General features: G+C 40.5%; 1 protein-coding gene across 7 annotated transcripts in view; it reads right to left on the bottom strand.

The window, feature by feature from the left end:
- PALLD (palladin, cytoskeletal associated protein) overlaps positions 1-27029 on the bottom strand; it is a 371546-nt gene that overhangs the window by 232318 nt on the left and 112199 nt on the right. Inside the window, exon 1 of one of the 7 annotated variants that reach the window (XM_074338298.1) lies at positions 17523-17770. The exons of the other annotated variants lie outside the window; for them this stretch is intronic. The gene's annotated coding sequence lies outside the window, so the exon portion shown is untranslated. Of the gene's footprint in view, positions 1-17522; positions 17771-27029 lie in introns of those variants that run through there. 7 annotated transcript variants of the gene reach the window in all.

Genomic DNA, 27029 nt, shown 5'->3' with positions numbered 1-27029 from the left:
TATCTGGTGCACTGAATACTAAATGGCATAATCCTCTTAATTACGATGCATTTATTAATACTAGATTAGCCTAATTTAATCAACATAACTTGAGATTTCCTAGGGCTTTTTAATTAGGATGGTTTATTAGAGATGCTCAGCTGTTAAATGAAGCTTCCATTCAGCCCACAAAATGCTATAATGTTTCTATGTTGGCAAATGGTTTGCATTACAAAATACATTTTAAAAAATATTTCATGCTTCATACAAAAACCAGGGTCAATATGTGACAGAGTATTTCCTCTAAAATAAAGACTCTCTAAATTTAACCTTATTCATTATTAGCTCGCTTTGTACTAGTTTCCATTTTTTTCTTTGCCGAGGTTCATGTTTTAGTCTTATTTCACTGCGGTAGAACCTCTGACTTGAAAAATGTTTGGGTTAGGAAATCACATGCTAAAATTCAAATCCAATAAGGCATAATTTAATTTTTCACAAGCACATTCAGGGCTTTAAAGAGATTAAAATTGTTCTATCATTTAGCTAAAGAATAATTTTTATGAAATTTATGTTATACATGTACATCATGCCCTTTCCCCCAATTTTGGTTTGCCTTCCGATTTTGCAACATTCTTCTTGGAAAAGAATCACATGCCATTTAAGGAGTGAAGGAAAATCATGATTCCTGGTAGGGACTGGCTCACCCATGAAAGTATCTATTGGGTTAAAACAGCGCTTTTCTCTCCAGAAGGAATTCCCTGCCATGGTCACGATCTCTGTGAGTCTATCATATAAGCTATATCTGCTTCCTCAACATTGCAACCCTCTGACTCAAGCCTCTGGAGAAGGTGCTAGCCTTCCACCTCCGTGCAGAGCGTTTTATCTGCCTCTGGCCCATCAGATACTGTCTCATCCAGCATTGGGGTGGGGAGAGGGAAACCGAAGGAAAACCAGCCCTTGAGCTAGTTGTTCAGAATCACTATTTTTAACTATTTACTTTTGGTCAAAAGCACTTCCCCTAAATAAGATGCAAAATGGATATCTTTTGCTCAATCTATATAATATGCAGATATTCACAATCAAGACCTCCCATTTTTTAAATTTATCCTCCTGTCACTGGGCAGAAGAGTACAAATTCCTCCCTCTTCTTCCACTTCTTCTTTCTGTACATTATTATGATTTCTAAGTGACGAAGAATTGAAGTACGTAATAGCTCTAAAATTCTGGTAGGATTAGACAGAGATTTTCTGGCCAGTGGCTAAAGAGTTAACCACAGACATTACAAAGAAAATGTTAAATCTGTTGCCAGGTCATTTACTGCAATGTTAAAAGCTAACAGAGTGAGTTTGCCCAACACTCTGGAGCCTAATAATGTAATTGTAACTAGGAGATGGAACAGTCTTCTAACACTGTTTTTAGAAGTGATTTATTGATCCCCACACAATAATTTTTCAGCGATTCCTATAACCAGAATTTATAGATTTATTCCTAACTGCAGGAAAAATTGACTTCACTCTTGTACCCTTTGCCTTCTCGCATTAATCTTTGAATTGCAATTAGCTAAGTTAAATCATGATCTTGAAAAGGCATTCCCCCGCACCCTCTTTGGGGACAGGATCTGATGTGCTAAAGTTTGGACTGTATCACTTCATCTTTAAAAGCCATCTGTTTAAGCACATTTATATGTTTAAACAAATAGTATCATCAGAATGTTCATACTTTACAGGAAGGAGGAAAGAAGGAGATTCAGAAGGCATTGTATACTCTGCAATATTGTTACACACGTATGGTATGTGTAGGGTATAGAGGCTACTTAGTAGAGGTGGAGGCCTCTACTTAGGAGAGGATGGGACTTTTCCAAGTGGGAGCTACGTGAACACCAAAAGGAAAATGAAAACATTTAAAATATAAACTAACACTCCCATATATGGACACTGGTTGTAGCTAATGTGGGAATATGAATTGGTGTAACCTTGTAAGAAGAGAATTTGGGAACACTAACATATGCATTTGACCCAGCAGTTTCATTTTTAGGAAGTTAGGCTCTGATATGCTCCCACAAGGGCGCAACGACATATGAAACACATATATACAAGGACTGTCACTGTAGCACTTTTTTTAAAGTAACAGGAAAATAGTCATCTTGTCCTAAATGACTATCACAGAAGAAACAGCAATTTAATTATGGGTATCGCACTCAAGGAAATATTATGCAGCCTTTAAAAATAATGTTACATACAGTGGTCAAAAATATATTACCCAGTAAAACCACAACAGTATAGAACGGGACAGTAGACTTCTGGAGGATTATACAAGAAACTTATCACTTTTAATTTATGTTAAGAGGAGGGATTGAAACTGAGGGAAGAGAGAACTTTCACTTTTCATTTTGGAGCTTTCTGTGTTTTTTTTTTTTTTAGCCACAAGCAAATATTACTTCGTTCGTTAAACTTATTAAAATGTTCAAAAAGGAAACCTAGAGAAAAACGTGACAATATTAGAATACCCAATCTATGCTTCATTTTAATAGTTGAAAAGAAATATATACGTTTTGGGGCAATTATGTTCTATTAGAAGAGACATGAATTATCAATTCATCATTCATTAACTCCTGGGGCTTGTTAACCTATATTTTATTTGTACCTTCATAAGATTGCTGCAAGGATTAAACAAGGTAATGCATGTCTAACTTTTGGTTTGGGGCTTGATGCATTTTACTCAAAAAGCTTAGCCAGCTGTTATAATTTCTTACAAAAGCCAAGGGAAAAGTCCATTGCAGGGGCACACAAAGCGATTCAGAAAAGTCTGACTTCTGATGTATGCAACTAAATGTTAGTATTCTACTTTCGCTCCTATTTGTGAGTCCCTCCATTAGACCTGGGTTATCAATTAATGGATTTATCATTTCATCTGTCTATGAAGCTTCCCACTGCTAGGAGGGCCATTGCATGCTTCCTAAAATCATGGTCACAATTAGAATGAAATGGATTCAGTTAAAGAAAACAAATATTAGCATATTGTCTGACACGCTTAAGTCTTTAGTCCTAAAACTAGATCTACTGATACGAAGAGATGCTTAAAAAAATTCACACCAGCCAGGCTTTATCTCATCTTGTGTCAAGGTAGTGGGTGAAAAATAGCACAGTGTATGAGAATTGGTAGAATGTAACATGTTAGGGCTGTATTCTGTTGTGTTTCCTTAACAACCAAGCAAAAGCTTATAGGAAAGTTCTTGGTTGTGCTGAGTCAGTGTCCCAACGACGGAGTGCCTTTTAACCATGAAATGATTCTTACACAGGTCAAAGGAATCTGAACTCCATCCTCCAAGCACTCCTTGGGTTGAATTTTGAAAATCTTGCTGGGAGGTGAGAGAAGCTAATTAGGAAGCAAAATGAAATCCTGGCTGTGTAGAAGACAATGTGCTCACTCTCCTGTGGCTTTGATTCCAGTGCGGGTGCAAGTAGGGAGAGAGACAGTAAGCACCTAACCTACCACATAAATAAAATATCAGACAGGGCAGTGCCATGGGGGGAGGGAAACAGCAAGAGTGAGCAGAGCTCCATTAGGTAGGATAGTCGTGGAAGAGAATGAGGTCATTTCATGCTATACCGGTACAGTGTTTATCATCAATAAAGATACCAGCACATAAAAAAGAACATGCATGAAGAGACCCTGAATGCAGATGCCTGATGCAAAAGTATGCATGCCTAGAGATTCTCTAATAATGAGCATCATATCACCTATCTCCAAAAGGCTCCTTTCCCTCCCTGGATTTCTTAGGACCAACTAGCACATCTCTCACCTTCTAGGCAAATAGAATTTACATTTTATTTCCTGAGAGCATGCTCTCATATTAATTTATACCCATAAGGACCAAAACAAATTTTTCACTTATGACTTAATACAGAATTCATGTCTATCTCTAAAGCGAAATGGCCCACTTTCTCCCATTATGTCATTGAGTTCTAATTTTTCTCTCAAGCTGTAAAACAGCTGTTGCTAATGCATATGGACAGATTTCAAAACTGAGGCTATTTCTCTAGTACCTATTGCAAGCTGTTCAGTGTTCTCCTTTGGCTGAAATGTCGGGAGGGCTCTGGTGAATAGGGAAAGCAGAAGAAAAGTAGCTTGTGGGGTTCCTGGGTAAGAACTGCCTGTGATACTCTCTGCAGCATGTCAGTTCTTGGTCAGAAGCAGACAAACCGAAAAACGGGAGAGTCCATGTCCAGTCACCTTCAGAAGCTGTCAATGACCCCAAGGGAATGACCTTAGTGAATGGAAAGAGGGAAGGGGGGAAAAAAGGAGAAATAATGCAGCCTTGTTCTAAGTATACAATTTGGATAAATAAGGAAAATAAGCAATTCCTTTTTAAAAAAATAAGTGTTGAATACATGAGTTCTTTAGCTTGAGCGGTGCACTGTAATAGCGGGGTTACACAGAGGGGTTCTGAAAACCTGCCTGGGCTTCTTTTCCCCACTACTTCTGAGGACATGTGCCACCACCCTTGTTCAAGAGGTTGTTTCACACGTAAGCTTATTCCTTTTGGGATCTACTGTTATGATTTGTCTTCCTAGCAAGCCTTAGAAACATCTTTTTCTGTAAATATTTTAATAGCTAATCCTGAACTCTGAAGAAAAAAAAAAAAGCATGAATAAGAAAAATATATTCCATTGTAATAAGTGAGCCAGCGAATCTATTTTGCATTGCAGTCAAAACAGCCAAAACTTTCTGAAGAACTTAGCTAACCAGACCCTTCTAAAATTTTAAATGTCAGAGAAAATATTTTAATTCAAATGTTTACCCTTTTCCAGGACTTCTAAGCTTAAAAGGCTACTAAAATGTTCAATTCTTTTCATATTTGATGATTAGTGCAGCACTTTTGAAGCTGGTTGAAGAAAGGAGGGTAAGCTAGAGAGAGACAATACTAATTTTTTTTTAAATTTTGAGTGGTGAACTTTTCAATTTTTTTGTTTTGTTTTTCCTTCTCAAACTATTTTTGCTATGCAAATTGAGAGAGCAGATTATATTTTCACAATATTTTATTCATAAGTATGGTTTTATGGGCTATTAACATGAATACCTTATTTTTTTCACATTTTGAGGACTGAGGTCCTATCATATTTATACCATTATATGGAGAAATTATCTGTATTTTTAAATTGTATTGTATACAGAAAAGTATAAATAAAGGTGTCCTGCATGGAGTGCTATATTCTTAAATGATGAGACTTACATAGATATCCTCTTTACTTTCTGCGACTTTATAATGTAAGACATCACAGCTAAGATACTATTTTGTGGCAAAAAGAAATAGACTATTTCTATAACCATTGCTTGGAACCATGGAAATTAATCTTATGCCACTGATATCGAGGGGAAAACAGAGGCCTTAAGCTATGTAGTGGCCAAGAGCCAGACCTTGATTCATTCCTGGAAGCCTCATACACACCATTTCACAAGTGATACCTGGAGACTGCTTTAAGTACATTTCATTTTGGTGTTAGGATTGTTCTGGAGAGAAGAATGTTTTAGGGGGTGGGTGGTAAAGTTGTAAATAGGAACTGATGGACTGCTATCTCCAAAATTATGGAATTGCGTGCTCTCCACACACTTGTCAAAGCTTGGCAGCAAGGCCTTGGCTGGGACCAGGACTGGAGTCCCGCTGTGAAAGCAGATGGATGGTGGCCCCGGAGTCATCTGCACTGGGACCAAACGGAGTTCACCATCGGCATTCTGCTCAGAGGGTTCTGACTAACACTACCAGCTTCCCGCTTTCCTGAGGGGAGCCCATTGGTGATGTGATACAGGAGGGGTGGGCAAGCATAGCATCTGGCTTGGGACCCTGGTCCTTCTCCCAACATCTGTGTGGGGAAAGGAGAGCCTCCTGCAGTCAGGAAGAGGTGGTGGCTGGCCTGGGATCTGCTTCGGTGAAGCTATACACTGCAGTCCCTTGAACAGTGGCCAGGAGACCACTTTGTCACCTGGTGATGAAGTTGGCTTCCTGCCCCAGTTTCTTCTTAGAATAGCAAATAGCATCCAAGGCTCAGCATCCCTGTGAGGTCGTCTCCTAGTTTTTAATAATTCCTTGTATTTATTTAGTGCCTTTTTCCTCTCCCAAGAGCTCACTGTAAGAGTTTTCCATATGTTACTTCAATAATCCTCATTACAGCCCCGTGCCTGGCCTGGTTAGAAAACGGTGCTAATGGGGCCGAGGTCAGCACTCAGCCTCTCACAAGCCCCCTGTGAGCAGCCTCATTTGCACTGAGAAAATCTGTCTCATGGCCTCACTCTGCACAGCTCACCATAACCAATTACTTCAAAACGCTTGTAAGAGGCCACAAAGGTAACAAGTGGTGGGAATACTAATAATAATAACAACAGCTAAAATTTAATAAGTGCTCACTCTCTGTCAGGTATCTTCTAAGGGCTTATCATCTATTAACTAATTTAGCTCTCCCAAAAACTCCATGAGGGAGATACTGTTGTTAGGCCCATTCTAAAGAAGAGGAAACTGAGGCCCAGGGAGGTTAAGGTCACACAGGAAATGGCAGAGCAGGGATTTTGACTCCATCAGTCTGCTTCAAGGGATCAAACTCTTCACCACTACTCAATACTGTGCCGCCCCTGCCCCCTGCCGCCTGCCCCCTGCCCCGCCAATAAGCAACATTGTGAACGGCACACCTCAGTACACAAATTCCTTATCATATCTGGATTTTTAAGCAGTTTGCTAATACAGAGTACAAGGTGGAAAACTGAGAAGAGGGAGGCAGTTAACATTTAAAGGGCACTACTAAAAATACACATTAGGTGCTGTGCTGGACACACTACAGGCCTCGTCTCATTGAATCCTTATAGCAGCATTTAGAGGTGCGTCCCTCGTCATAGATCAGGAGCGTGAGTGTCAGACAGGCTAAGTCCTCTGAATACTGATACTTAGTGCAAGGGCCAAAATTAGACAGCTGTCTGCTTCTAACGCATATGCTGTTTGGATGAAACGTCAGATGACATTCCCAATGTAGTTAAAGGAAATACTATGTATGTGGAAAAGATAGAGAGGTGTGGAGGAGATGAGGAGACTTATCACAAGCGATGGTGTCCATGATCAGAAGTGCCCTTTGGGACTCCCACCACTGTGCCCTCCTTCCTACAACTACCAAATGGCTATTTCGTTTAGCCCTAATCACACATCATAGTCACATCGAAAATAAATCAACCCCTATGGCCACAGGGACAATGCTGGGTAAGGAGAGAGCACAGGAGGTTACTCACCAGGAAAATAGGGAGACCAGCACCTATCGCATGTGTTTCTTGGGCAGATTGAGTGCTACGGCCTATCTACATCATTGGGGCAAAGTCAATGCTCAACAAATGTTTTAAAGATATCAACATCCAAAGAGCTCTTGTATGTCTTTGAAAATGAATGAGAGTAATTCCTTAACAATTTCTGTTTCTGGAAGCACCAAGTGACTTTGCAAAAAGAATGGCCTCCAGAAAGGGTGGGCTCGGGTATCAGACACATTTCAGTTACAACCCCGGCTCTAGAATTTCCTCCATGAACTTGGGTGAGTTACTTAGCTGTTCTGAGCATTCGTTTCCTAATCTGGAAAATGGGGAGAATATGGTACTTATGTCGTGGGATTATTAAAGTAGAACATGAATATAAAGCGCTTCTCAGAGCTCAGGAAAGGCTAACGACTATGAGGAAAGATCTTCATGGGAAACTCAGTTACAGAACTCCGCTTCTATCTTTCCAATTTTTGTGAGATCGCCCATGATCTATAAATGGGAGTTCACGTGTGTTGTCACTCTGCAGCTGCAGACACGCTTAACAGATCTGCTTTCCTAAAAGTGTTCATTTGTGAAAGGGAACTTTGCTTTTTCAGCAGATCGAGTTTCAAAGTCCATTGGCAGGACATGCTGGGTGCCTCGATTAATGGCTCAGCAGATAGTCCTATCAGTAGTAGAAACTAGCACATGTGTGTTGGAAATCATAAACAGCATATTATGCACTCACATTATTATCAACAGCAGCAAGATCGTAAATAGGGACGGTTTGGCTAGCTAGCTGTGATAACTGTTAACACAAATGCCAGCTTCTGGATTGCACGTTCCATGCAGCTTAAATATCAAAACCCAAAGGAAGAAAAACAAACCCAAATTGTTTCCTGTGTATTATCCTCAAGTCAGACAATGTGATCTGTACATGAATTCCACCCAAAAGCAATACTTCCACTGTGGTTAGCAAACCAGACTGCTTTCCCTTTTCAATTTAACTTGACCTCATCAAGGACAGGGTGTGGAATCTTGACATAATGCTCCGAGATCCTTTAACGAGTCATCTAACATTAATATTATTCAAGCACTTGCCAAGTTATAACATAAAAGGTAAGTGCTTATTTCAGCAAAACCTAAGCTTTCGTGTATGGACAATATTTTAAGGCTTTCGTGTATGGACAATTTAAGGCTGGCACCAACAGGGCTCCAAACATCCCTTTCCCTCCAGCCCTAAATTCTTTGATGTCTTCTCAAAAATCTCTCACATCTGCTAAAGATAAGGCAAAGTATACATCTGACAATCACTCAGGAAGCTTATGTTTGAACATTTCTCTTCAAGGTGTCACAAGATAGCAGAGAGCAAGGTAGGGGGAAAAACATGGTTTGTTCACACTGTTCTGTGCTGTCAAAGTATGTTCTTGTTTCCTCTCCCACTAGCATAATATGGGTATGTTTCTTAAGAAGTGCAGAAGAGTTGAGCCTATTGTGTAGAAGATGCCTGCACTTGAAACAAGAATATAAAAGAGGCAGTGAGTGGAACAGGCTATCAAGACTGGGAGTCCAACTGGGTTTCACGTAAATGATCAACCACTCTATTAGTCTGCTTTGACCCCAGAAATGATTTTCTTCAGGACTTCCTCCTCAATAAAACATGCACAAAGAATCTAGCCAGAAACCTCTCACATATTTGATGAGCCAGAAAGCCTTAAGTGAATTATATGTAGTAGGGCTCAATATTTGTAATTTGGTGAACACATAATCTCTAAGTGGCCTGAGACTGGGAAATGGGCACCATGTGTAACCATCCTGGATGAGCTTTCTTATTAGTGAAAGGGTAATAGACCCAGCTCATGGAAAGAAGGCAGCATGGTACCTGTGCGTTGTGGGTACCCAATTAATGTTACCTGCATGCCCATTCTCTAGTAATCTATTGGTCTACTGGGGTATCCAGGTTTTCAGATTTCAGTTATGAACTTTGTTGAGTAGTAGGACTGCAAGAACCACAATATCTCTCTTTGAGGGAGTTGGCTGTGAAGCTCTCCCTCGGAGAAGTTTGTAAATGATACCCAGCCAGACGCATGTGATTAGAAGGTTCCTCAGATAAAGACCACCTGGAGCGCCACCAGATTCCCTCTCATGATTCATGGTTCAGGTCCCTCATATGGTTGCATCTGGAAAGGCCCCAAGGAGGCAAGCTTTAAATCTGGAGCTATAGAGATTGACAAAATCAGGGGCCAGATCTTATCCAAGAGTTGAATGGAGAGCCAAGACAGAGTACTCAAAAGGGGTGAGTCAAATAGGTGGGCAAAATAAAGGGTACCAAAGCAAGACTGAAACAGGGCTGGGTGGCAGGTTCTGAGAGCCATGGTCATGTTTCCAAGGTAAGTGGGGAGCCTTCTTGCACAACTACCTGGATTCGATGTCTGGTTTTTATGTGCCAGCTTTGCCACAGGGCAAAGGCAGGTGTGATGCATTTAAAATGTCTATTCTGGAAGGGATGCTGTAAGAGAGGGTTTCTTTGAATATGATCTACTGACACCTCAAAACCCTCTTAGCTACTTATTAAAATGCAGGTTCCAAGACTCCATGAATCAACATGACTTGGAGCAGGGTTTCAGAATTGTAATTTTGACAAGCACTCCCTACCCATCCACCCCACCATACACACACACTCATGAGATTTTTAGGAATTCTAAGGTTTTAAAGCCACTGAAATATAATAAAGTATGAGGAATTTAAAGACAGGAAACTTGGGTTCTATTATTGACTGTGTGATTTGGGGATACCTCATTGAGCCTTAGTTTCTTCATCTTTAAAATGGGGATAATGTATTTCTTCACCATGGTTGCTTAAGCTAAACGGAGATCAAAGCGGTCTGTACATGCAAATGTTTGGAATTATCACGTTTCTGAGCCACAGTGAAATCTTGAGGACTCCCATCATTGTACCTAGGACAGGTCTGGACTTTGTTATCCCAGAATTGAACAGTGGTATAGCCATTAGCTATGTCTCCTGGAAAGCTCTCCAGTGGTCTCTTACTTTATCTAGCACTTACAACTCTGTCTGCTGGTCAGTTTGAGTGTCGGCATTGGGAAATGGACTGTGGGCTTTTCAAGTTCTGGAATCATGAGGGAGAAGTGCTCTGAGGGGCCAGATGTCTCAGGGGTCTGCTCCTCTATGGGTGCATTCCAGGGACTTTTCATGTGCTAAGCTACTTGGGACAGTAGCTGGGGTTAAGAATTAAGAAATGGTAGAATAGGATTAGAGTCCCAAGTGAGTTGATGAATCGGAGAAGTAGTTAGGAACAAAGGAAACAAAGTGCTCAATAGGAAAAGTTCTGGATGATACATGGAGGAAATGATTATTATCACAAACACAGGCTAAGCAATGTCCAGCCAAATGAGGATAATAAGCTGAAAATGATCCAATGAGGTCTGGCGGTCACTTAAAACATGAGCGTGAAAGTTGGCTGCATTAACTGACGCACAGTTTGAAGGAACTGTGAGGTAATCGTCACTTTATCATACCTTTATGAGACTTCTTTGTCCAGTTCTGGACTTCACAGTTTGAGAGGCATGGAGTCCTTGGACACAGTTCAACAGATAGAAATAAAGATGATGAAATTGTTGGAGAACAACGAGGAAAAGCAAAAGGATCTGGTATTATTTAACCTAGAGAAAGAGAGCTAAGGGGAGACTTAACTCTTCCAGTCCATGAATTAGAGTTGAGAGTGACCGATTTTTGCTGTATTCTGTTGAAGAGTGAACAGACTTAAGTTCAGTCAAAGGGATGTAGGTTAAGGAAAAGAAAACATTTTTTTGCGATGAATGTTAAGAGTCTGAACAGGCTCTTGTGGCAAGAAAAAGACCCCTTTCTAAAACATCGACCCTGAGACCACACCAGCCTGGGGGATGTGGATGTGACAAAACGCCGATTTTAAACTATTTTGAAAATTGGAAGGAAAGACAATACTGACTGGATTTGGAATCAGCCCCAGCTCTGGCCCAGAGCTGTGATTTGGGGCAGCCAATGAACTGCTCTGGTCCTTAGTTTCTGCATCTGTAAAATAACGGTAACAGCCCAGATGACCTCCAAGGTATTTTTTTCTCAGCTCTAAAAAGTCACGTTATGTAATGTGCAAGAGTAATATGGTGGCTGTTAACATGTGCAAGTTTTCCTTCCAATAAAGTGAAAATAGTAAACATCCTGGGTGGGGGAAAGGGGAGCATTTGCTCTGGGCTGGGTGGACTGATGCCATGGGCTGGGGTGGTCTTTGTGGGGGTTTATCTGGTTCTGAGAGAAAAGGTACAGAGGAGAATGCAGGGCATTCCTGAGAAGGGGTATGCCCGGAACAGAAGGGGCGTATAAGAGGTGCCAATAAGCCACGTAGGAATGAGGGCAAGAAAGAGAGAGAGTTCTATGGGGTGTGAACAGCACAAGCTAACAAAGATGAAGCCTTAGCTAAGAGACCCAGCTACACCCTAGGACCTGGGCTAGACTGAAAAGCCGATAAGGCCACTCAACGGATTGCCAGGAGATCAACTGCAACCCAAAACCAAGAGGACCAGGTCTGTATTCAGGTAGGAGAGGTCTCGATTCTTCAGAGACCTAAAGGTCTAAAAGCTCACAGGCTTTTGGAGCGAGACAGACTTGGTTTCCATCTTGCCTCTGCTACTTATTACCCATGTGATCTTGGGCAAGATGCTTATTCTTGTTAGAGCATAACTTCCAGATAATAAAACGGGGATAACAGATCTACCTCATAATAATTTTATGAGGATTAACCATGATTATGTGCCTGACACATAGCAAGTACGGAAAAACTGCTGTAATTCTGAGTTGGTCCTGGGAATGGAATTAAGGCAACAGAAGAAGAAACTCCTGTGACCTCATGGTTTATTGGGCCTGAAACTGGACTACGACTACTAACTAATGATCCAAACTAAATTCTTCATAGCATGTTCACCTATGTTCCTCTATCTGAGCCTCAGGAATATTTAACTTTGAAGGAGGTATCCTGACTACTCCATTTCAAAGAGGAGACACTGTGGCTTCGAGGACATAATGCCTTGTCCAAAGGCAGTCATTAAGTTGTAGTTATGCTAGTTATTCAAGTCTTCTGACTTCAAAATCATTATTCTTTTCCTAACATCTAATTTCATGGGAGAGAAACAAGAACACTGGAGAGCGATTGGTGCTTTAAAAGTATAACCAAGTGAGCCGAATAGTGTGAGACTGAACTTGTACTTTGGTCTGATTGCTGGAAGTTGTTCCCTACAAGTCCCTTGTCCTTGAAAGGTTGCTAGATCCTAAGCCTCTCCTCCCATCCCCTGTCTGCCGCCAAGCCCGCCAATACAAGCAAAGCAAGAACTAGATAAGCACAGCTTTCTGTTTGTCACGCTTACTGAATGAAGAGAATTCTTCTGTTTGTGTCTTTAAATAGAATCATTACCAATGATCTGTAGTCATCACTCTCTCCAGGAGCCCTTAACAAACCTTAAGACCATTACTGAGTCACTTAGCTCTTTTTTCCTCATAGCTGAGTAACCATCTCTCTGATCTCTCCTCACAGGATTCCTTTCCAACCAGCAAAGCATGCCTGTGACTCTCCTCTCCTACTTTAGATATTGATCCCAGGACCAGACATTCACTTCTAGTGAGGCAAGACTCACTGCTTCTGAGCCGAGAGGATGGATCTCACTGCCAAGCATTGACAGTGTAGCTCCTCTTTTCTTTCTCACCCTAGAATGCACTCAGATACTCTCTGGGACCCTCTCCTGCTTTGGGATTATTAAAAAAATTACAAGGGCTGATATTTTAAAAATAGTTTAGAGTCCTGCTGGACATAAGGACTATGACTAAGTGATTTCTTCAAGTCCCTTCCAGCCAGTGATTCATCAGACATAGACTTTTAAGCTGGAATGGACTGTTATATTTTGGGCCAAATGTCTCATTTTTGCAAATAAGGAGTGTGAGGACCATGGAGGTTAAGAGTTGTGGAAGCTGCTTGCTACAGTGGAGAGAATATGGGATTTGAAGTTAGAAGTTCTGGACCTGAGGCCAAACTCAACCAGCCACATGCTGTGTGACCCTGAGCAAGTCATTAACCTCTAGAGCTTCAGTTTCCATACTTGTGAAGTGAAATAATACTACGTGCTCTATCTGATTCCTAGTGTAGTTCTGAGAATAATATATCATATTTATGAAGGATAAGGCAAAATGCAATAAACTACTTGATCAACACGTTGCACCATTAAGTAGCTTAAGTTCAAGGTCACCCTGTAGCAAAACCAGGATTCTCAATTCCAGTTAATTCAATTTTCATCACACAATGCTGCCTTCTTGACATTTTTCCAATTCTATAGTTATAGGATTTTTTTTTCATAAGCCACAGCACTAATTTGATCTCCACATGCTTTCCTTTAAACCCTTAGATATACATAGATTCAAACTGCGGGAATCCAGACTGGCTCAAATGGATTATAGACCAGCAACTTTTAAAGACTTGGAGGAGCTCTCTCAAGCAGCCTTCCATTACATCATGGTTATGGCCCTCAGACCTTGGATTGATAGCTTCCGAGGAACTGGGTATATTCATCAGCTAGCTTTCCCTGTAGCTTCACTAACTAGTTTCATAACATCAAACCAGACATTGGAGATGGCTATTTGATAGCTTGTAATGGACTATTAGGCTACAGCATGTACCTTGAAGATTGAAATAGCAAAGTAAAGTGATAATAGACAGTCGCAGTTCGTGCTGGACAGAGATTTGGGAACATGTTCAGTGGTAATAGGTGGTTTACTGTGCCAATTTGTGGTAGTCCACATAGGAGAGGCAAGGGATGGCAGCTTGGTCTCACAAATGAAAGGTGGGCCCAAGGGTCATGTGTTTTCATGGACCACTAATGGAAGGGGCTACTGGGCTCTGAGCCCCACCATCAGTATTAATGCACTGGAAAAGGTCCACTATGTTTCATTTGGCCTCATTCTTTATCACAGGGTATAATGAGTCCCCCGGAGGTTAACCAAATTCATCTCTCCCACGCATCAAGAGACATACGTATGCTGCCATGCTGACTTATATGGCTCTCTGGTACAATGAGGTACCTCTTTCATAACTGATGTCTCCCCCAAGTTGGGCGTGGAAACTCATTCTTTCCATTATTGGAGAGAGTCACATCTCTTCTTTGACAATGGTTTTTGGCCCCCAGAGAGCACAACAGAGATATCCTAGTTTTCCCTGTTTTCTTAAGCATAAAAAATGTTTCAAATTTCAGAAATAATGGTGAGGTCAAGCCGACCATACATAGAGAATATAGCTGTTTTCTCTAGGCTTTAATAAAAAAGAAAGAAGGGGGGGGGGATATAGTGAGCCAGTTCAGCCAACAATTTCCATGTTTAAAAAAAAAAAAGTTCAAGTTGGAGCCATGTGGTCTCAATAAAGTAGTAAAATATATTTTCTTTACCCTACACTTCATGTGCCCATAACCTTCCTTTTAAATCATCTCTAACCAGCCCCAAATCACTGACCACAAATCATTTGGTGGCTTTGGTCTCTAGGCAATGGAATGTGCTGGAGTAGACGGGGAGTCGCTACCACGAGTGCTGAGAGGGAGCTTCCAGTCCCTTTGCGCAGGCACACAGACCCCAGCAAAGCCCTGCAAGGGTTCCGCACTGAGATAGCACATGACATCATAGCTCAATCATGCAGGAAAAAAACTGCAACGGCTGCAGAATAGCACAACATGCCACAAACCACAGTGGGCAGATAAAGCCGAAGAACAGCTTTTCTTATGAAAACATTCACGAATACCACAGGCAGCTGGCAGAGACACGTTTAATTACATTTACAGAAACCCATTGTATCCATCAACCCCACCATCTTTGGAGGTGACCAACAAATGGGAAGGTCACTGAAGCCCATCTTCGAAATGGGAAAGCCAGGAGAGCTCGAAGTTTATGTCACTGCTTTTCATAATGTGTGTTATGACGAGATCTGACCCAGCTGTAAAATCACTTGATAGGCTTTGAAAGGATTTCCAAGTGAACTAGGCCTTAATAAGAAACCAATCTTTAAATGTACAGCTGGAAATTAAGTGCAGCTGAAGGTGTGAGAAATCAATTATTCAATTCATGATTAATTTAAGAGACACCAAACTTGTCCTGGGCCTAAACAAAGCTCACGCAACTGCCATCTGCTATCACATCCGAGGACCCACTCTTGTATTTTCCAAGTGCCACTGGAATTTTTTTTTAAAAGGAACTGTTCAAAGATTTGAGTATAGACACTTTGAAGGGATGGTAAATGTACTGAGGGTGACTTTAGGCTCTTCAGAGAAACAAAATTCAACACAAGACTATATTAGTAAAGTATGATAAAAGCTCAAGGGGAAAAAAAACTGTCCAAATAAAAATGCTCTTTTAAAGAGTACTTAAACATCAGCTTACAATAATTGCTAGAGTGGGAGTTTGAAAGCAGACTGTGCAGAATCTTCTATGAGACAAGAAGGATATGCCTGAAAAGACCCATGGACTTTTCTAATTTTAGCCCCAGAGAACCATCCTTGCTGCTAATTCTAGTCTGTGATTTCACCTGAGTGAAGGGAGCTTTTCTATAGAGGAAAAAATAAAACAGCAAACCCACACAACAAACAGTAAATGAAAACATTGTAGTAATTTCAAGTAGGTCTCCTCCCTAAAGGAACAATGAGAACTTACATAGTAGCTAGAGACACTAATGTCTAGTAGCTATAATCTTCTCAGAAACATGTTATTTTATAGCCTGGTAATGTATCTGGCAATAACCTTTTTCATCAGACACCCAAGGATAACTTTCCATTTCAGTTGGGGGATGAGGGGAAAGCTCAAATGCAGGCTCATAATGTCTTCATGTAACCTCTAAAGCAACGGTCAGAGAAAAGGCAAGACTCTTGGATTACTGGAAATAACCTGTTTGCCATTATGTGTGCAATTATAAGATAGGACTTGCCTGAAATTGCTGGGTTCAGTAGAGATTTCCCATGGATTTATCAGCAACAGAAATAAACAAGCATTCCACTGAGCTCCACTTGGAAGTGTGAGAAGGGCTATGGAGTCTTTTCCATCATGTGGACAGGAATTCAACTTAACCTACCGGGGTTTGAAAGTGCATTCCAGTATCCTGATGATTTTCATCATCAGAAAGTTGAAAACAAAGTTCAGCCCCCCTTCTCAGGTGGTCCTCCCCCTTTGCCCTTGCCACACACCCCATCTCCCCTCTCCTTCACCAACAGCCTATCTGCTGTCAAGTGAGAGGTGACTTAATCACCTGTGCGGAGCTCAGGTGTCAGGGTCTTTATGCTTGGAGTGCAGGTAGATTGGGGGAAATCTCTCTTTAAAAGGCATGCTGGTTACCTCTGCATTAGTTCATTTCAAGAATTCACCAAAATGGATCTTTATAAAAAATAGTGGCAGCGTGCTTTCCATAAAAACGAATGCAGAATGTCAATTTTTCAGTGTAGTCTTTCCATGGTAGACGAGTCATCAGGAATGCATTCTTCCCTATTGTATTCTGCCTGCCACTTGTTCCCTGAGAAACACAGCCAACTGAATTCTAACGACGGCAGGGACCCCATCCAAAGGGCTTCGAGAACAAGAGAAGGAGAATGGAACATTTGAATTTGTTAGACAAAGGACTGCAATCAAGTGAAACCCAACAAAACACAAACAAACAACTTTCAGGCCACTGAAGAGCAACAGGTGTGAAAACGCCCAGATTTGTCATGGGAAAAAATCACCAAAACCTGCCGTTAAAGGGTTTCCAGCTAAAGTTCATTCGGCAACTAAGCAGCAATTAGGCTGTCAGAGATTGCTTGCTTTGAGAAAGCTTCCTTCTAATTCAACCCGGAACGGAGCAGATTACAAAAGAATTAGAAAGGGTACAAACCAACCTGGTGCAAACCGCTCCAGGCATATAAACGCTTGAAAGAGAAACTTCTATCAAAATATCCTTTAAAAAAAAAAAAAATGTGAAAAAAAAAGGGGGAGAAATTCAACCTCACGCTTCTCTCCCCTCCCCCACCCAACTCTAACAACAGAAGAGTCGCGCGGAGCGGGACCCACCACCCCGCCCCCTAAAAGCGGTCAGAGGAAAACCGTGGCGGCAGACGGTCCTCTGAGCCCGCCACCAGTAAACACCCAGGACACATGAGGACCTGCATACTACTGCCCCGAAACGCTGCAAAGCATTATTTCCTGCACCGCTACATGCATGTAATGCTCTCACTTACCAGCTGAGCAGGAAACACCCTCTGCCCCTAAAGAAGTTCCTCTCGGGGGTCTTTCAGATCTCAGCTAGTCCCAGCTTGCAGCTTCAGGGCTCTGAATTCAGTCTGGTTGGCAGAATACAACGCAGAAAAGGAACGGGCAGCCGAGCGGCCAAAAGCCTGGCCCCTTGCAGGCTACGATGAAGACGTCTTCGCGTCCTCGGGCTCCCGGGAAGCCTCCTGGCGGCGAGGCAGCCGCGAGCAGGCTCGGTGGAGGCGGCCCGACTGCAGCCGCGCCGAGTGCGCCGCGTCTCGCCGAGGGGCCGCGTGTGCACGGGGGTGTCAGAGAGGGGGCTGCTGGGGAGGGGGAGAGGGTGTGTCCAGGGGAGGAATGCTGCTAACTTCCAGAAATAACACTGAGAGGGGACTGAGGGCGATCCATCTCCCCTTACTCCAAGCCCTTATAACACTTACAAAGACTTTTGCTTTGGGGGATTGCAATCACCCGTGGAGAAGGTAATAAGCGAGCTCCACCCACGCTTTCTAAACCTAGTTCAGCTGTGGTCTGAAGCGTTTCTTAAAGACCTCTGATCATTTACTCGACCAAGACACCTTGGAGGGAAATCCAGGTGGTGACTAGTAGTGAATTTGTTTCACTTATAAAATAAATCAATTTCTATCTTGAACTTCTTTATATGCCCATCCACGCAGGGGGGATCTTTCAGTTACACTCTCCATCTACATTATTTCTCGTGAATTAAATTGCTTCTCTGATGCTGCCTTACTGCAAAGCTATAAATTAATTACTACATTACACATGAAGCCCCTAGGAAAAGAAATGCCAAGAATAAATCTGTTTTTTGTTCTTTTTTATGTTGAACAAGTCTGTCATTAATCAAGTCTTTCCACCAATATCTAGGAACAGACCCAAGATTGCAACTCATTGAGAGCTGAACATGTGCGTACGTCTGCTTGTCCTACGGTCTTTCTCTGCCGCATTATGTCATCGTGACTTAGTCACTGCATAGATATTATGGAGACAATGTGAGAAATAAAAACCAACCCCATTTAATAAAGACTTACCTATTGCCAACTGTAACCAATTGGCAGATAGGGCCTAATTTTTAAGCATTTAAAAAGATTATTTCACTCTTTCCATTGTTTTCTGTCTTCGAATCACAGAATTGCCTGTCATGGGAAACAGAAACCCAGGATTGTATTTGGAAATTTAAGAAAGAGACTCATAAGGGACCCATGAAGCTATTAATTTTAGTGTAGCATATAAAATGTCAAAGGAATGACAAATTCTTGAAGTGAATTAGAAAACGTATCAGAAAGTGTGTTCCCGAAATAGAATTACGTAGGGAGATCCAAAATAGAGATAATGTAAAAAAAATCTTTTTTTTAAAAATGAAAATAAAATGATGAGAATTTACTATATATCTTTAGCCCACTTTTATTATCCTGAGGAAGTGACAAGTAATGAAATATTGAAGTTATTTTTCTCCATTATTAAATTCTCCCCTTCCTTTGAGAATCAATGTAAAGTTAGTAAGGATGAGTTTGTTTTTCAAACTGAGAATATTCTGGGTTTGGCAGGTTCAGTCTCTACTTGTATGTCATTAGGTCCTTTTATTTTGTAACTCTACACTTCATTTGTAGAGTTTTACTAGAGTCACTGAATAACTGAGTTAAGTGCTTTTGTTCATCTGAAAGGCATCACTGTAAAGCAAGGTGGCCTTGTCAGGTGGGTCTCGCTAAGATACATTTCAGATTCTAACCACCTTTCTCATCTCCAGGAAGGGGTGTTAGAACAATCTTTCCTCTGTGAATTAGAGAAACGTTTTATAGATTAAAATGCCCAGGCAAAAGCAGGACAAAACATTGGGGTTAGGGGTTCAGTATGTGGTCACCACCAGCACAGAAACCTGAGTAGCCCCTTCAGCTGCCTTTGCTAAAACTGTGAATATTTTTCAAGTGTGCAATGTACTGAAGACATCCAACATATTAAATGTGTTTGTCAAAGATGACACCCCCTTCAGTGGTCCTGCCTGTTTGCTTGTGCAGATGAGACTGAAGGGGTGGATAAAGTTTCTGCAGTCCCTGCACACCATCTACACAAGGAGCCTGTGGGGGCAGAGCCCCAGAAAGTAGTTTCCAGGCGCTCGGCCTCACATAGACAGGTGCTGGCTCAGGTAGTAAATGGCCATCAACTGTGATTGCATGGCCATCAGCTGTGGCTAGTTGGCCGTCAGCTGTAACCAGTGAGCCATTGGCCACTAATATAACTGCTACGCTAGCAGAGGGAGAGAGAGAAGAAATGGGGGCTAGCAATAAGATGGTGGCTAGGCTGGCAAGTGTGGATGGCAGTTTGCGGACAGTGTGGATCCAGCCTCCAGTGAGAGTATAGTGCCGCCAGAGAGAATTTAGTGGTATGACTCCCCTACCTATGGCTCCGTGGGTGTTCCTTTTTGGCCTCACCATATCCTGTGTTCTTGTATGGGGGGTGGGAGCAGAGACTCCGCATGACTCCCCGCACGACAGAGCCTCTCTTTTGGGTGGCAGCTATTAGTGGTGTGAAATGTTTCTGGAAACTCTGCCTTTTGTTTCTGTGCCTGGCCCATTTGCTTGCACTCCAAATGAGAACTATGCCGATGCTGACGGTTCTATAGAGCTTCCTGGGTCAGGAGAGGGAATGGTGACAGTGTTCTCAAAGTGTGTGATCTGTGGAGCAGGAGTTTCAGAGGGGGATGGGGGACTTATGGAAAATGCAGATTCCCTGGGTCCTACTCAGAACTACTGAATTAGGGTCTGTCTGAGGACCAGCAGATCAGCCTGTGTGTGTGTGTGTGTGTGTGTGTGTGTGTGTGTGTGTAACTGAATGTTCTGACTAAGTGACACATTGATCTAATTTAAATAAAGGAATATACACTGCAGTCTCCTTCCCACCACTGTTTCCCATAGGTCTAGTCCATACATCTCATAGGTAAACTCCTGATATTCGTGTTTTCTGTAGACTTCCAGGTTTCTTTATGCACTTACCTGCAAATATAAATCCTTACTCTTCCTTCTTTTTTTCTCAAAAATACTATGTGCAGAACTATATATATTTCCTTAGATAAATGCACCACAATTTATTATATCAGGCCCCGATGATAGACGTTTGAGTTCTTTCCAATATTTTGTTGTTAAACAATATTACAAACTCTCACATATAACGTTTTACACTTGTGCAAGTACACCTATGGTATTAATTTCACAGTGGGGTTCCTGGATTCTGCATTTCTAACTTCGCTAGATACAGCCAAACTGCCCTTCAAAGGGCTACGCCAGTCGATACTCCCACAAACAATGTTGACTAGTGCTTACTTCCCTGCGGCCTTGCCAACAGAATGTGTAATCAAACTTCTGGGCGTTTGCCAATCTGATAGGTGGAAATTGATGTCTCAAGATAGTTTGACTTGCATTGCTCTGATTTTGAGTGAGATTGAGCAACGTCTTCATAAGTTTAAGAACCAATTCTATTTCCTTTGTTGTGCCCTCTGTTTATATACTTTCCCCATATTCTATTAAGTTCAGGGTCTATTTCTTTCTAGATTTCTTGAAACTCCATATGTATTAAGAAAAGTATCCCATTGTATTATGAGTTACAGATTGCTTTCTCATTTTGTTATTTGGCTTTTGATTTGGCTTGTGGTATTTTGTGGACATGCAAAAGTTTCTAATTTTTATGTAGTCACAGAAAGTATGTACAAAGGACTTTCCTCTACCACATGCGCTAGTGATTTTATTTTTTTACATTTGAACATTTGGTCCCTTAGTATTTTATCCTGTTCAGTTTATAAGGTATGGATCACGCTTTATTTTGTTCCAATTAATGATCTTGCTGTTCCACTACCACTTCAAAAAAAATAACTTAAAAAATTTAAAACTGTTTTTAAAAGCACATACACATAACATAAACTTTACCATCAAGATTCATCCATGTAGTGGCACCTGACAGGATTTCCTTCCTTTTAAAGGCTGAATAATATTCCATTGTATGGATAGACCACATTTTGTTTATCCATTCATCTATGGATGGACATTTAAATTCCTATAACCTCTGGGCTATTGTGAATAATGCTACTATGAACATAGGTGAGCAAATATCTATTTGAGATCCTACTTTCAAGTCTTTTGGATACATACCCAGAATTGGGATTGATGCATTATATGATGTCTATTTTTTTATTTTTTGAGGAACCTCTATACTGTTTTCCATAGCAGCTGTACCATTTTACATTCCTACCAACAATACAGATGGGTTTGGATTGCTCTACATCGTTGCGAACGCTGTTATTTTCTGTTCTCTCTCTCTCTCTCTCTCTCTCTCTCTCTCTCTCTCTCTGTGCTTTGATAGTGACTAGTCTAATGGGTATGAGCTGATGTCCCATTGTGGTCTTGATTTGAATTTCTCTAATCATTAATGATGTTGAACATCTTTTCATATGCTTTTTGTCCATTTGAATATCATCTTTGGAGAAATGTCTATTCAAGTCCTTTGCCCAATTTTTAATCAGGTTATTTTCTGTTGCTGCTGAATTGTAAGAATTATTTATATACTATGATATTAATCCCTTATCAGATATATAATTTGCAGATATTTTCTCCTATTCCTTAGGCTGGCTTTTCACTCTGTAGATTGTGTCCTTTGATGCACAGAAGTTTTTCAAGTTGGCTGTAATCCCACTTGCCCATTTTAGCCTCTGTTGCCTGCACTTTGTCCTACTACCACTTTACAATAGTAATCTTTTACTTACTGTTCTGAGGTGCCATTTTTAACATGTATTAAATTCCTGTATAGAGTTGGGTCTATTGTGGACATTTTATTCTGTTTCCTTGGTTGATCTCTTAGCTCCAAGTGCCACTTCCACACTGTTTGAATTATCGAGGCTTTTAATTTTAATATCTCGTGGGCCTCATTCTCTCATTGCTCTTCTCTCTCAGAGTTTCCTGTTTTTCCTTATGAACTTCAAAGTGAACAAATAACAATAGAAACCCCTATTGTTATTTTTTAAGTTAGAATTAAAGTTAGGTAATTAAAGAGAATCAACATATTTACATTGTCAAGTTTTCCTAGCCAAGAAAAAGGTAGATCTTTTCATTTGTTCAAACCTTATTTTTTTTGGCCTTCAGGAATGTTTTACAGTTTTCTTCATATGTGCCTCGGACATTTATTGTTACATTTCTTCCTAGCTATTTTATCTTTTTATTACTACTGTAAATGGAGTCTTTTCTCTCATTACATCTTCCAACTGGATGTAATCATCTAATTATAGGGTGTTCATTTTGTACCTTCTATCTTACTAAATTATCTTATTGTTTATAGGTATTTCTCAGTTCTCTTATATTCCTAACCATGTAATAATATCATGTGAAAAGAAAGATTAACTTTCTGCTTTCTAATTTTTATATTTTTAATTTCTTTTCTAATGTCATTGTTTATTAGGTCTAGTACTATGTTAAATAGCAGTAATGATAGTGGTCATTGTCTTATGTTTGATTTTTGTGGGAATGCCTCCAGTTTTCCCCAATAGGCATGACGTGGATTTTGGACTGGGAATGATGTATTTTATTATGTTAAGGAAATATTAATTTATCATTATTTTATTGAAGGCTTTTTTTTTCAAGTATGACTATTATCTTTAGTCCAAATGCTTCTTTTTAATATCTTTAGAAATGATCATATAATTTTCTCCTTAGATCTATGAATTTGATAGAACATAATAAATTCTTTACCAATGAACTATCCTTGCATTCCTGAAATAAATTCCACTTAATCGCAGTATTTTTTTCAATATGCTGGTAGATGCTATTTGTTAATATTTTATATAGAATTTTTGCACTTACATTCATAATTGAGATTTTGTAACAATTTTTTTGTTTTATTGTATTGTGATCAACGAATGTTGTCTGTAATGTTTCTATCTTTTGGAATTGATTGACATTCTGTGGCCCAATTTAGGGCCAATTTTCATGTATATTTCTTGGTCACTTGAAAAAATGGGGGTGTCTATATTTTCAGAGAACAGAATTGAATAACATATATGTTATTATTATGTTATTTATGTCTTCTTTATACTCTAGATGTTTTATCTTGATTTATCATGGATTGTGAGAGTTTTCATTTCTGTATATTTTTCCTTGCATCTTCTGTAATTTCTGCTTTATAAGGTGGCTGTATGTTATCTGGTGACTATATATTCATAATTGTTACACTTTCATTTTAAATTTTATCACTTAGCATTACAAAGTGCCCTTTTAAAAATGTATTGGTTGGCTTGAATTCCTCCTTATCTGATACTAAATTCATAACCTTACTTTATTTTTAATTCCCTTTGCCTAATTAAGTATGCCTTATCTGACACTAAATTCATAACGTTATTTTTAATTTCCCTATTAATTTAAAAGAAATTAAATTCCCTTAATTTCTTTTCGTACTCTTTCCCCACTCATACTTTCTGAATCACTTTTATCTACATGTGCCTCTCTGTCCAGGGTTTTATTCTGTGGTGTAGTCCACTGCCTCCAATCATGCTCACTGGGTTCCTGCACCAGGTGTTACAAAATAATGGATGCAGGTCTCTGATATTGCTCTTCAAGTGAGTCCTTCATATTGGGAGAGAGAATTTCTTTCCTTGTGCTCTGTGAGATCCTAACACCTAGTTTGCTTACATGCTATTTCATGAACAAAATGTTTGCATCTGTCATTTAGGCTTACATTTACAGTATTTTTTCTGGAGTTCCTGTGTTTTGTTTTGTTTTTTATAATCAAGTACATTTAAATAACTACTTCCAGACTCAGCTTTAGAATGATTATTTTGGTAGTGATACAAAGGATACCTTACTGAGGCAGCCTGACACATGATCTCTTTTGATGCTCCCAATAATACTGAGTTTGGCAGAGCAGTATCCCCATTCAACAGATGGGAAAGACTGAGGTATGGTTTTATGTCCTCATCATTTCTTACACAAATGGACGGATGATGCAGCTTTCAGGTACAGTACAGAAAGGCCTTGATGCTGGGACAGATGTTTTCTAGAGCCCAGAAGACAGAGTTTCAAATGAATTCTAAGTAAAGTGATAGTAGGTTTAACTCTCTTCTGAAAATGCTAACTTTGTTGAAACAGTGAAGAGCTTACTTAGGGAGGTCATGGAATATGCTTTTCTGGGGACATGTTTAAAGTAAAAGAGATCCTCATCTCTTTCAGACAGCTTGAGTGTGGTCGTGCCCCAAGGTGTGAGTGACCAGATAAGCCTCCAGTGTCTCCTTCCTGGGAATGCTCGAAAGGACCATCTCAGGAATCCGGATGATCAAACACAGGCCCCAGGAGTGTGACCTGTCAGGAGATGGTTATCAATGACATTCAGATTTAAAAGCATAAAGTGGTTATGTAACAAGATGCTACCTCATGGAGAAATTTAAGTAAAGACCCAATTACAGCATAATAATGCTACTTCTCTTTTGGGGTTAGGGACCGGGAGATTCCAATCAACTTCAAATTGCCTTGTGGTAAAGAAAACATAAGAATTGCCACATTTCTTTTTCTGGACTGAGAGAAAGAAAGCAAAAGGGGGGACTACATGGAAATCCTTCCCATCAAGACACCTCAAGACTATGTTTTCTTCTAACCAGAAAGTCCCGAGTTGTCCCAACATTCGACATCTGAATCACGCCAATGCACGAGACATTGTTTGAGCAAGATGGAATTGTGAACATTCTTAGAGGTTTCGTAAAAATCCCAGAATGATGGACAAATGCTTATGTTGTGGTCATGCAAAGAAAAGCCCCCTCGTGATTTGGGACTGAGTTTGTTCATTTTATATTTATAGTATCTATACCAAAGGAATGTCAAATGTGGCCTGGGGAGAGGATGGAGAAGTCGGGAGAAAGGAAGAAATGAAGACCAGATTTTGTCTTTTGTGAAGGTGTGTGTGTGTGTGTGTGTTAACCTAGAGCCTATGGAGTAGGGAAGAGGGAGTGTTCGATAATTTTGTTTGTTTTTAAAGCAGAACTTTCTTCAGGTCTCTAGTGTGGGAGAATGACTGGAAGAATTTTTTACTTTCCTTGTTAGCAGCACCATCTGTTTACAATGAAAGCTTGGCTTCCACGTTTTGGCCCAAATAAAAGCCCTAGGGTGCCCATATAAGTCAAATGGATGAAGCATGTGTTCACAGACCTGAAGAATCGCCCCCTCTTTTGCCTGCACAGGGCTTTCATGGTAGATTTACACAGCATGTTATTCCTACATAAATTCAGAATGATAAGCTTCTGAGAAGCAAAGGTGGGTCACAGGTCACTGGAATTCACAGCCCCGGCAGCTCATCTGCCACCTAACGAAATGATGACCCCATAGGGTCACACTTGCCAAGAGAAAAGTTAGCCAGGGGCAAGAGAGTCATACCTTTCACCACTTGTCATGGGATCCTTACACATTTGGGAGAGGGATTTACACACTCAAACAAAGAAATATGGAAGTAAAGTCCTCTAGTAATTGCTGAAAATGGACCCGAGTTCCAGATAAAAAGGCTGTTTCCATAAACAGAAAAGCATAAAGCGAGCAAACAAGAGAAATATTTCTAGTACCAAAATTTCAAGCCTGGGGTGGAAGGTAGAATGCTAAGGAGCTGGAAACAGGAGCCAGGCGTCCGGCCTTTCTCATTCCGGTTGGTGTTGTGTCATGGCTCCCAGGTGAGGTTCCACAGCTCTCTACCTAGAGGCTGTGATTTTCTCCCTTTCCCCAGAAATCAACTTCAGAGAAGGATTTATAAACCAATGACAATAGTGAATGAGTGGTAAGTCTTGAAAATATTCAGTAGTCAAGAGAGGAGCTTCACATAACAATGTTATTTGCATGCCATTAGGTCAATCAAGTATTTATTTATTGTTTATTGAACCCAACCTTTACTGCATTATGTGAGGGAAGGCCCAGGCTGAAACTTTCAGAGGTTTATCAAGGGCTGGGGAAGAGAAAAAGACAAAACAAAACAAAAGCATATGCATTTGAAACAGCTGCAGAATAATTAAGTAGGTATCTGCTAGTCTGCAGTGTGATTCTCAGGTTCTGTGTGTCAGAATCAAATGGTTCTTGATAAAATGCAGATTCCCGGGTTCCACCACTTGGAGTGAGAGGGTCAGGGGAGGGACCAGGGATTTGTGTTTTAAAGCAGTACCCTCAGTGGCTTGATGGAAATGAACCTCAAAACCTACTTTGAGTAGTGCTAGTCTAGAATAGCATATTTATTAAAAAAGAGGTGGGAGGGAAATAACATTTGTTGAGTTCTGTCTACTTGTAGTTTTGTACACGCCATGTTGCGCAATTCTGACAAAAATTCTGTATCCACAATTTATTCAGAGTCTGAATCTGAAGTCTAGACTCCTGTCTTGACAAGCATGCTGCTTTCTCAGATGGGAGAAAGTCCGGGTGTGCAGGGCAGTTTGCACAGCCTGGGTGTGGTGTGTGCTTGTGCCAGGCTGTATTCCCGCT

The sequence above is a fragment of the Rhinolophus sinicus genome, linkage group LG07 (genome assembly GCF_036562045.2).
Source record: "Rhinolophus sinicus isolate RSC01 linkage group LG07, ASM3656204v1, whole genome shotgun sequence".
NCBI lineage: Eukaryota > Metazoa > Chordata > Mammalia > Chiroptera > Rhinolophidae > Rhinolophus > Rhinolophus sinicus.
This window is presented reverse-complemented; position numbering and strand designations above follow the sequence as displayed.